Genomic DNA, 10,442 nt, shown 5'->3' with positions numbered 1-10,442 from the left:
AGGTAACGTTAAACTAGATAAATACGTATCACTAAATAGACCATTATCATGACTAGAAGCAAACAAGGAAGAATAATAATTTTGGAATTTTTTACATATATCTGATTCTTTAGAATAAATTTGTCCTTGTGATGTTTGAATTTGTAAAATTCTATTATTACTACTAGCACCTTTAACTAAGTGAGCCAATAATGCACCAGTCTTGTTAACATATTTATATAATTTATATTGATAATATATGACTGATTTAATAGTACGTTGATGTAAAAGTTCATTCAATTGTTGTTGGATTACCAATGTTTTTTAAATATTTTTATTTATTTGGTATTTCATGTCACCTTTCATTCTAGGTTAGGGAGGGAAATAGGAATGATGATTTTAATATATGTTAAATTACTTGAAATGTTTTTTCTATTTAATTCATTTATTATAATATAATAATAATAATAATCTAAAGTAATAAGGGGGGATATAGGGAAAAATAGATTAGATGTTTAAAATATATTTTGGAGGAATGATAAAATATGTATGCAAATGTTTTATTATGAATTTAATTGTAATGAATATCTCTTTGTATCATGTTATTGTATATCTATTTGATTCCTTCAATAAAATGTTATAAAATAAAAATAAACGTGTTCTTCTAAAATGTTTTTATTTTTTAAATGTGTTGGTTTAGTGTAAATGTATGAGATGACTGTGGGTGTTTGGAGGGAAGAATGGCCTGAGCAACTAAAACCCTGGCTCTTCTCCAACATGTAATTTCTTTCTTCCCTTACTTTTCCACTCGATTTATAAACTTATGTAAACCTTTTCCTACCCTTTCTCATTTTTTAAGTTCTTTTAAACCGTGCCGAGCTCTTCTTCTGTGGAGATGATGTGGTATATAAACTTAAGGTTTAGTTTAGTTTAATTAGTTATGGGTTCAAGTCCCACACTGTTCCTTGTGACCCTGGACAAGTCACTTAGGCCCTCTTTTACAAAGGTGTGCTAAGCGTTTTAGCGCACGCTAAATCAATGCGTGCGCTAACATGTCCATAGGATAACATTCACGCATTAGAGTTTAGCGTGTGATTAGTGCGCTAAAAGGCATAGCACACCTTTGTAAAAGAGGGGGTTAATCCTCCACTGCCCCAGGTGTTTTAGATAGATTGTGAGCCCATCAGGACAGATAGGGAAAAATGTTTGCGTACCTGAATGTAAAACCACTTAGACAGCCTCCATTGAAAGTTATCTATATACTGCCTAATAAATAAATATAAGATTTTAAACAAAAATGCAGGGATCTTATTTGCCTGCAAACATTTTGTTTCAACAGTTTTGTTTGTTTGTTTGTTTCTTCACCCGTTCAAGACTTCACTTGTTCCTACAGAACTACTTTGTTTCTCCGTCTCCATACGCTGATTGACACAGGTTCTGAACCTCCATACGCTGATTGACACAGGTTCTGAATTGGTCTGGTAGGACTAAAGGAAAGAAAATGATCGTGCAATTAGCCCTTCACTGTCTCTTCATCCAATCCAGGTAAATGGTAGAATGTTTCCACCGTTGTGTTGCACCTCATCACACATGGAATTTCTGTCCAAGATTCCAGTTAGGGGGGGAATTTATCGGGACAGGCTCTACATACCAAAACACCCATTATATCCCTCTGGACATCTTAGCATTTAGTGCACGCTAAATAAGTTAGCGCCCCGTGATGAATTCCACCCTTAGCTTTTTGTTTTCCTACAGATCTTTAATCCTGTTTTTCTCTATGTTGTCCTTAAAAAAAGACCAATTTGATCCGCTTGCCATTTGATATAATTTGTGCTCTGGCATCATGTCCTACCAGGTGTCTGAGTTTGTTTCACTCTTCATTTGCTGATGTACGTCCAGCTCTTCCATTTGATATTTGATATTGGGGAGTGTGTGGCGCAGTGGTTAAAGCTACAGCTTCAGCACCCTGGGGTTGTGGGTTCAAACCCACGCTGCTCCTTGTGACCCTGGGCAAGTCACTTAATCTCCCCATTGCCCCAGGTAGATTGTGAGAGGGAAAAATGCTTGAGTAGCTGGATAAATTCATGTAAACCGTTCTGAACTTCCCTGGGAGAACGGTATAGAAAAATTGAATAAATAAAAAATATTTTTAGACTGGTGTAATTTGCATAGAGACAATTTAAATATATATCTTTTTTTTTTATTTATGTGTAACAGGTGATGAGGTAATTTGGAATCATTTATCTCTCTGCCTTCATTATCCAAATACTCCTGGGCTACTTTAACATATATATCATAACCTTTTTATTTGAATGTTTTGCCGTGGTTGGTAAGTTGTAATGAGGGGGATGGCACAGCACTGAAGGTTTGCTTAGGATGCCCAGTGTCCTTGACAGTAATTATGCTTGTGTTTTGTTTTTTTAAATGAAATCAAATGTATAGAACACCTGAGAATCCTGGTAGTTAAGGATGCCTGCTCACATGCACTTAACCCATAGAATAATATCTCTTGTCCAATGAACTTTCTAACCTTTTCCAGAAAGGGACAGAAACTGTTATAATCAATGGGCATAAATTGTGGCAGCAGAAATCTGCCCCCCCCCCCCCAATTATAAAGTAGGAACTCAACTGTGAAACCTTGCCTTAAGGTTCAGATTCTCCCTGGCCCCTGACCTTTCATCTGTAGGAGAGAGCCTTCAAGCCAATGCCTTGACAATAGGTCAAAGTCAAGGTCAATTTTATTTGATATACTCTTAATCCTATAAACAGCTAAGCAGTTTGCAAATTAACAACATTTATAGGGATTTGAATGACAACACAAAATGCTTAGGGGAAGGTTCTTTTAAGGGGAGGGTTCTTTGAGTGGGCAGACTTGTTGGGCCGTCAGCCCTTTTCTGCCGTCATACTCTATGTAATCTATGTAAGGGGCAAAACATGGCCACGTTGGACAATTGAGAATTGTCACTGTTTGTTGCAATAAAATTATTTATTTAAATATTTTTATGCTGGTTTTGTTTTTGAATTGGATCTTACAGATTTTGCAGATCATTTGCGTATCTGTTTTTAGAACATAAAGTACTTATATTCTGAACATCAATCTTATCTAGATTAGCAAGCAATAGAATTTCTGAGAAATATTTTACCCAAAATATCTGGGGGCTATCAGTCTAGTCAGGAAAATTCAAAAAGACATATTTCTGTGTCTCAGAACATTTTCCAAGCACTTAAGCCTGGAATGCCATGACACAGCTTTCTTTAATATTGGAAACCCCTCAGTGAGCATAAAGATTGAACAAGGTTCCAACACATTTACTTTTGGAGTAAGAACTTCAATCTGTTTATCCAACTCTTGAAATTTCATGGCAGATTCCTCTGTATGGGAACATAAATTCTAAAGTGCAGTCTTCATAAGATTCTCAGTAAGTGTCACAGACATCTTAACAAGGTAATTTCCGTAAGATAAACTACGTCTAATTACTCCTGAGATGCAGGCATCAAGACCACGTTAGGAACAGGAGTCTGGCTTTTAACCATTTGTGAAGATAAAACTTCCACCTCTGTAGGGCCAGGGGCATTTTTTAAAAGTGCTACGGGTTGTTTGGATCCTGCCCCTTCTATGGATAACCAATATTTGCTAGAGAACAAAAGTTTAATAAATTTGAAACAACTCCGGATTAGGAAATATTTCTTAGTAGTTCATTTCCAGATGATAGTCAAGGCATTAATATAGTCTCAAATGGATGTTCAAATAAATACAGAAAAGACTACAAACAATTGAGAATAGTACTGTAAGGTTATTGTGTAATGCCCACAAGATTGATAAGGTGATTTCTCTGTTTTCTAAAGCAGTGTTCTTCAACCACTGGTCCACAGAAATTTCCTGCCAGTCCACAGGGTTGGCATGTGCATTGGGCCCCAGACAGTGCTCTTCAGTTGCCGGTCCACAGTGTGATCGATGCAGCGTTGTCTTCAGGCCAGCTCCCTCTTCCTAAGTGCGCAAAGCCGTGGGCAGAGGCTCCTATGCGCATCTTGGGCCTTAACTGGAAGCCTTCTCTGACGTCTCAACGTGAGAGGGAAGGCTTCCAGATGAGGCATGGGACGCACGATTTGCCGCTCCCATGGCTTTGTGCACTGCAACACTGAGGAAGAGGGAGCCGGCCCGAAGATAACACCGGGGGGCAGGCCAGAAAGCAAGACACAGCATGGAGGGAGGGAGACAACAATGGTAGGGGGGAATGATTTTATTTTTTAATTTAGTAATTGATTTACATCTGCTGTCTGTTCAAGAAAAAATGCATTTGTTTCTTTTCCTCTGGAGTTGTACTACATGCAGAGTCCTGCATCTTAGGCTTTGTTTGTATATATTAATACTTTTAGTTTTTGGTCCCATATTTGCATAGGGGTTATCTGTGTTCTGGTAGGAATGAATATTGAGAAGCATACAGTGTGCTTTAAGTAATTTAATTTTGTGGTTAACCTTGTTAATATGATCATATTTTGTGTGTGTATATATGAAAAATAAATGGAAAAATGGTGTTACAATTAGTACTATTATGGGGGCGGGGTCTGGGGCGGAGATTGGGTGGAGATGGGCGGGGTCTGGCCCACAACTTAGCCTAGTGTTCTTCAACTGCAGGTCTGCGGACCGGTGCCAGTCCACAAAATAATTATTTTATTTCCGCCGGTCCATAGATGTCAAAAGGTTGAAGAACACTGATCTAAACTGCGTTGGCTTCTAATGCATTGGACTAAATTCTGTAAATGGTGGTGCTAAAATTTGGGTGTCCAAAAAATGAATGCTCAGTGCTTTTTGTAAATACCACTCTGTGTTGGGTGCCATTTATAGGATAGTGTGTAGTTGTGGGATCCATGTGCAATGATGGGCATGATTTATACAGCTGAAATCTAGTGTAAATCCTCATGTGTAAATTAGGCATGGATTCCCCAAATTTTATAATAGCATCTGTAGTGAATGTCCCGGACTTCCCATGTTCCTTCCTCTCTTTAGTTGCATGCTTCCACATGCATCTTTATAGACTAACATTCAGCAAGATGCATATGTAAATCCAAATTGTTACCAATGTTAGAGCCAAATTATTGGTGCTAATTGACTTCTTACTCAAATCGGTCATGCAAATTGGGCACATGCACAATTTTATAATGGCAGATAAAGGCCAAATGGCCCATCCAGTCTGCCCATCCACAACATCCATTATCTCTTCCTCTCCCTAAGGCTTTCTTGAATTCAAATACAGTCTGACTCCACTAGTGCTGCCCAATTCAGGAAAAAAATTTTTGATTCGATTCAACCTATTGAATCAATTTTTCGATTCGATTCGATTTTCCTGCCCAATTGGGTGTTTTTTTCAAACATCCTGGTGGGTTTATTTTATATCCTCTTCACCCCCTTTGCCTTCTCCTAACCACACTGGCGCTGTGGTGTAAACAAAAAAAACACAAAAAAGACTTTTCCTCTCTCTTAAATCCTAGCTCACATTTTGAGGTCTAAAACCAGCTCTGGCAGGATACATGTTTCAAATCTGACATATTGTAATCACAAAACAGAAAATAAAATTACTTTTTCTACCTTTTGTTGTCTGGTCATTATTCATATCTTGTTGGTCCCAGGCTCGTAAACGGAGGTTTGACTACTTAATTGTCACTAAAACCATTTTTTTGTCATGTACAGACCAACCATTCTATCAGTGTATTAACCTGCTGTGTAAATTAAGAGGTTGAAGTATCATAAAGGATGCATGGTTCTCAGTAAAGAGACCTCTTATAACTTAGATGTTATTTCAAGTCTTCATCCTGAATGTATGTAATATAATAATTTACTTCAGACTTCCTTCCTACCTTAAAAAAATTTTATTTAATAATATTTAATTAAGATAAAAAACTAATGAACTAAGGATGCACAACCTATCCTTATCTTTTATTTAAATTAATTGATAAATATATGATGTTAACTTTATTTACTTTATGATGTTCTATCATTCACTCCATCAAATGTATTTTTATATTTTTGTATTAGAGAAGAAGAACAGCAACACTTATCTTAATGGCTTCCTAGCCAGGACCAATGTTGGTGGGTTTAGGAACTACCCAACACTCAAACTATTTTAGAGCGTTTCAGCTATTAGCTAGCCTTCATCGGGGGCCAATATTGCTGCTGTACCACTGCTTGGTTACTCGTTCTCGTTAATGACAAAAACATGGTTTTAGTGACAATTAAGTATTTACAAAAAGTAGTCAGACCTTGATGTGTAGTAAATGAATTTACCAAACCCCCTTTTTGACTCTGAGTTTCTGTCAGGTCTTTCGGACTTGGGTTGGCCACTGTTGGAAACAGGATGTTGGACTTGATGGACCGTCAGTCTGTCCCAGGATGGCAATTATGACCTGTGCTCAGAGACGTCCACCTTCTTGTAATAGCCCAGGCATATAGGAAGTAAACTCAGGTTGCCCACAGTCTAGCGCCTGGATCCCATATATGGCAAAGTCAGAATTGGCATGAAGAGAGAGATTTGATATGTGTGATGTGTGATTTCAGATGATGTGTATCTTTTTTTTTTTGAGGGGGGGGGGGTTGGGGTGAGAGAAAGAGTTATACAGTTGATATTAGTGAATAAATGATGCTAGTCAGTGATGGAGGAAGGGAAGCATTCTTAGAGTTGGATTGCATGATTTCATTGCCCATATGAACTTGGCAAGGAAAGTTCCTGGACTGCCCTGTTTATGATGCCCGCGTCCATGCAGAGTGTTGGTACACCTTGTTGGGCAGACTGGATGGATCGTACAGGTCAACTTGATCTGTCGACATTTACTGTATTACAGCAGGTAGCCAGTTATACGACCAACGCTGGATCAAGGCGGAGAACGTGCTCTATAATTATTGGGAATTGTATGAATGAAATTGTGGCCTGTTTTTATCCACCAATGTTTCAAAACAGTTTTGTTGCAGGGGGGAATGAATCGGCTGCAGAGCATCAGGTCTGCCTATATTCTTCCTATACCAAAGCAAACAGTGGTTTTATAAGTCTGTAACATTTGTTCCTTTTAGGGAGAACTGGAGTTCAGTAGTGGGGGATTATTATGACTTCTAGCAGTCAAACATATCTGTGAGGTGACTTATAAATGTACTGTCTCTTCTCATAAATATCCCTTTCTATGCAGCTTCATTTAAAAGGAAATTGAAGCAGACAAAGCGGAGTTAATGTTTTATATAAATATGAACTACTCTTCTGCCTCAGGGCTGTCTGTATTTTTTCAGATCACCTTTAAAGCCATACGAGGCCTAACCAGGAAGACAGATGTGGAGAAAATAAGTTTGCTATTAAGTGTCAGGAAACGCAGTCCAGGTATTCAGTTACATGGAAGTAATGTCTTGATCAAGTGGAAAAGTAGAAAATCCAGAAAGGATGAGAGAATTGATCTTTTTTAACACAATTTGTCACTCAGGAATGGTTTTAAATATACACAAGACAAGCTGGTGCAACACAGAAAGCTGAACTGTTTTGTAATATCGCTGGTCTTTTTAGTTTTATTTTTGTATAACACATAAATGGTTGTGTATAGTGAACTTTGTTTGGAAATAGAGCTGTGGAGGGGCATTTTTGGGAAAAAAAAACCCCACCAAAACATCTGTCCAACTTGGATGTTTCCAGCTGAACATCCAAAGTTGGAAGTGCAAAAATGGCTATTTTCAAAGATGTCCAAATATAATTTTTTTTTTAATTCTTTATTCATTTTTAAATCAAATACATAATGCAAACAAGTGAACAAACAAGTAATATAACAAAATGCACTCTATTTCAATCACATACTATAAAGTTGTTAAACCCTCCCCTCCCCCCTCCTGGATGTGCAATCTTTCAAAAATCAAAGGGAATTAATGTTAATATATTATAATTTGCAATATTTTGTTAATAGGCCACAAATTTCCTTAAATTTATTATGACCCCTCTGCATGGAAAAAATGTTTTCAAACTTATAAACTTGACATACGGACTCCCACCAAAAACTATAATTCAAGTTATCCCAATTTTTCATTATCATCTGTATGGCCACTCCTGTCATGATGAGGAGCAATTTATTCGGATTTGCACTTATAGATTTTTTGGTTAATAATATCGTTCCAAATTTATTTATTTTTTTTAAATCATCTACTTAGACTTATTGGTCACCAGGGACGTTTAGGCCGCTAGAACTTCTAACTTTGTATTCCATTTTCGACCAAAAAACATCCAGGTTGAAAATCATTTGGACGTGGATGGGGGTCAGCACATAGACATCCCGACAGAGCAATGGAACACCTTAGAGCAGGGGTGCCCACACTTTTTTGACTCGCGAGCTACTTTTAAAATGACCAAGTCAAAATGATCTACCAACAATAAAATTTAAAAAAAACACAACGCACACTGTACGCATAGAATTGTTAATTATCATTCCTATTCCGGGGTTTTTTCAAAGAGGTCAAAGCAGATGACTCTATGCACAGTAACAACCATACAAAAATAGACAAATACCCACCCCCTCCCTTTTTACTAAACCACAATAGCAGTTTTTAGCGCAGGGAGCTGCGCTGAATGCCCAGCGCTGCTCTCGACGCTCATAGGCTCCCTGCGCTAAAAACCACTATTGTGGTTTAGTAAAAGGGGACCATATTGTAAAATATAGACAGCAGATATAAATTCAGACACATTTTGATCACTAAATTTAAAATAAAATCATTTTTCCTACCTTGTCTGGTGATTTCATGAGTCTCTGGTTGCACTTTCTTCTTCTGACTGTGCAACCAATCTTTCTTTCAGTCTGTATGCTTCCTCTCCTCCACACCTCATTCCCTCCCCCAACTTTTTCTTCCTCTCTCCCTGACCTTTCTTTCTTTCTCTCTTCATGCCCCCTTTCTTTTTTTTCTGTTTCTCTTCTTTCCTTTTGTCTCCCTGCCTGCCCCCTTTCTTTCTCCCTGCCCTTCCCCAAGCCACTGCCACCAATGGATAACAGGCCCCAAAGCCGACACCGATGCCACCCCATGCTCTCCCTGCTTCAGGCCGACCAGCATTCCTCTCCCCGACGTCAATTCTGCCGTCGGAGAGGAAGTTCCGCCCAGCCAGGCAGCGATTGGCTGGCCCGAACTTCCTCTCCGACGGCAGAATTGACGTCGGGGAGAGGAAGACTGATCGGCCCGATAGATCGCCAAGGCAAAGTGAGTCCTGGGTGATCGACTCACTTTGCCTTGGCGAGCTACCCGTCAATCGCAATCGACCTATTGGGCACCCCTGCCTTAGAGGGTACTGCTGTGAACTTCACATAAAGGGGGTCAGCTGTATACCTCACCATAACCCCCTTATAATTTAGGGTGAGCACCCCAACCCCCCCCCCCCAAAAAAAAAAGAAGCCTGCTAAACCTTCCTGTGTACCACCCCAATAGAACTTATGGCTGTAAGTGGCACCTTTATGGCAGTATAGTAGGTGTTGGGTGGGCTCATACATTCTATCATAAATGTAGTGGTTAGAGTGGCTTATGGGTCTGGGTCCTTCTCTCTATGGTTTACTAGCCCACCCACCAGGCTACTTGAGACACCTGTGTGCAGCTCTACTAGGCTTCCCCATACCAAATGCTACTGTTTTAGAGGCAGGTATGTATCTTTTTTATTCTCATTTTTGTACGGTGGAAGGGGGGTCAGTGAGCTGTGGGGGTGTCATACCTCGATGCATGCAGTAGTCATCTGGTCGTTTTGGGCACTATTGTGGCACTTAGCCCCTTCTAAACCAGGTCTAGTTCCAAATGTATAAGTTCCATCCAGGATGTCTTTCGAAATGTTTCGATAATGATAAGAGGGGTCAAAATAACTTAGAACCTGCTCTCTATTCTCCAGACACTTATAAGGTTTCGAGCTGACTGAACCCCTTGTACAAAATATTACTAAAGTGTTGCATACAGGGTGTTAAATCAGTAAGTGGGAACTCGTATGGAAGATTTTATCCAGGGTTCAATACCGCCAAATGCACAAATGTTTGCAGATCGAGATAAGTTCCTGTTTTTTAGCTACTTTAGTAATATTTTGTACAAGGGGTTCAGTCAGCCCGAAACCTTATAAGTGTCTGGAGAATAGAGAGCAGGTCTCGGCTAGAGTAAGACTCTTATCATTACACTGGCCAACACTCATTTTGGTGCCTCGAGTGTTCGACCTGTTTCTGGGTATATTTGACCTGATTCCAAAAATGGCACCAGTTTTCTCCTATCAGCTCTAGTTTTTGAGATACAGAACATGTGCCATATACTACTCTTCACTGTGCTCACCCATTAAAAAATCAGGATAGTTTAATGTAGTGTTTAATATCTTTTAAGTATGAAGGAAACATATTAAAAATTAAAAGAAAAGTGTACAACATGGAAATCTACTTATTTCGTACCAAAAGCACAAGTTTATGATACAAACTTTCCAGTCATTCGATAC

Source organism: Geotrypetes seraphini, chromosome 1 (genome assembly GCF_902459505.1).
Source record: "Geotrypetes seraphini chromosome 1, aGeoSer1.1, whole genome shotgun sequence".
Classification (NCBI taxonomy): domain Eukaryota; kingdom Metazoa; phylum Chordata; class Amphibia; order Gymnophiona; family Dermophiidae; genus Geotrypetes; species Geotrypetes seraphini.
Note: the sequence above shows the minus strand (reverse complement) of the source record.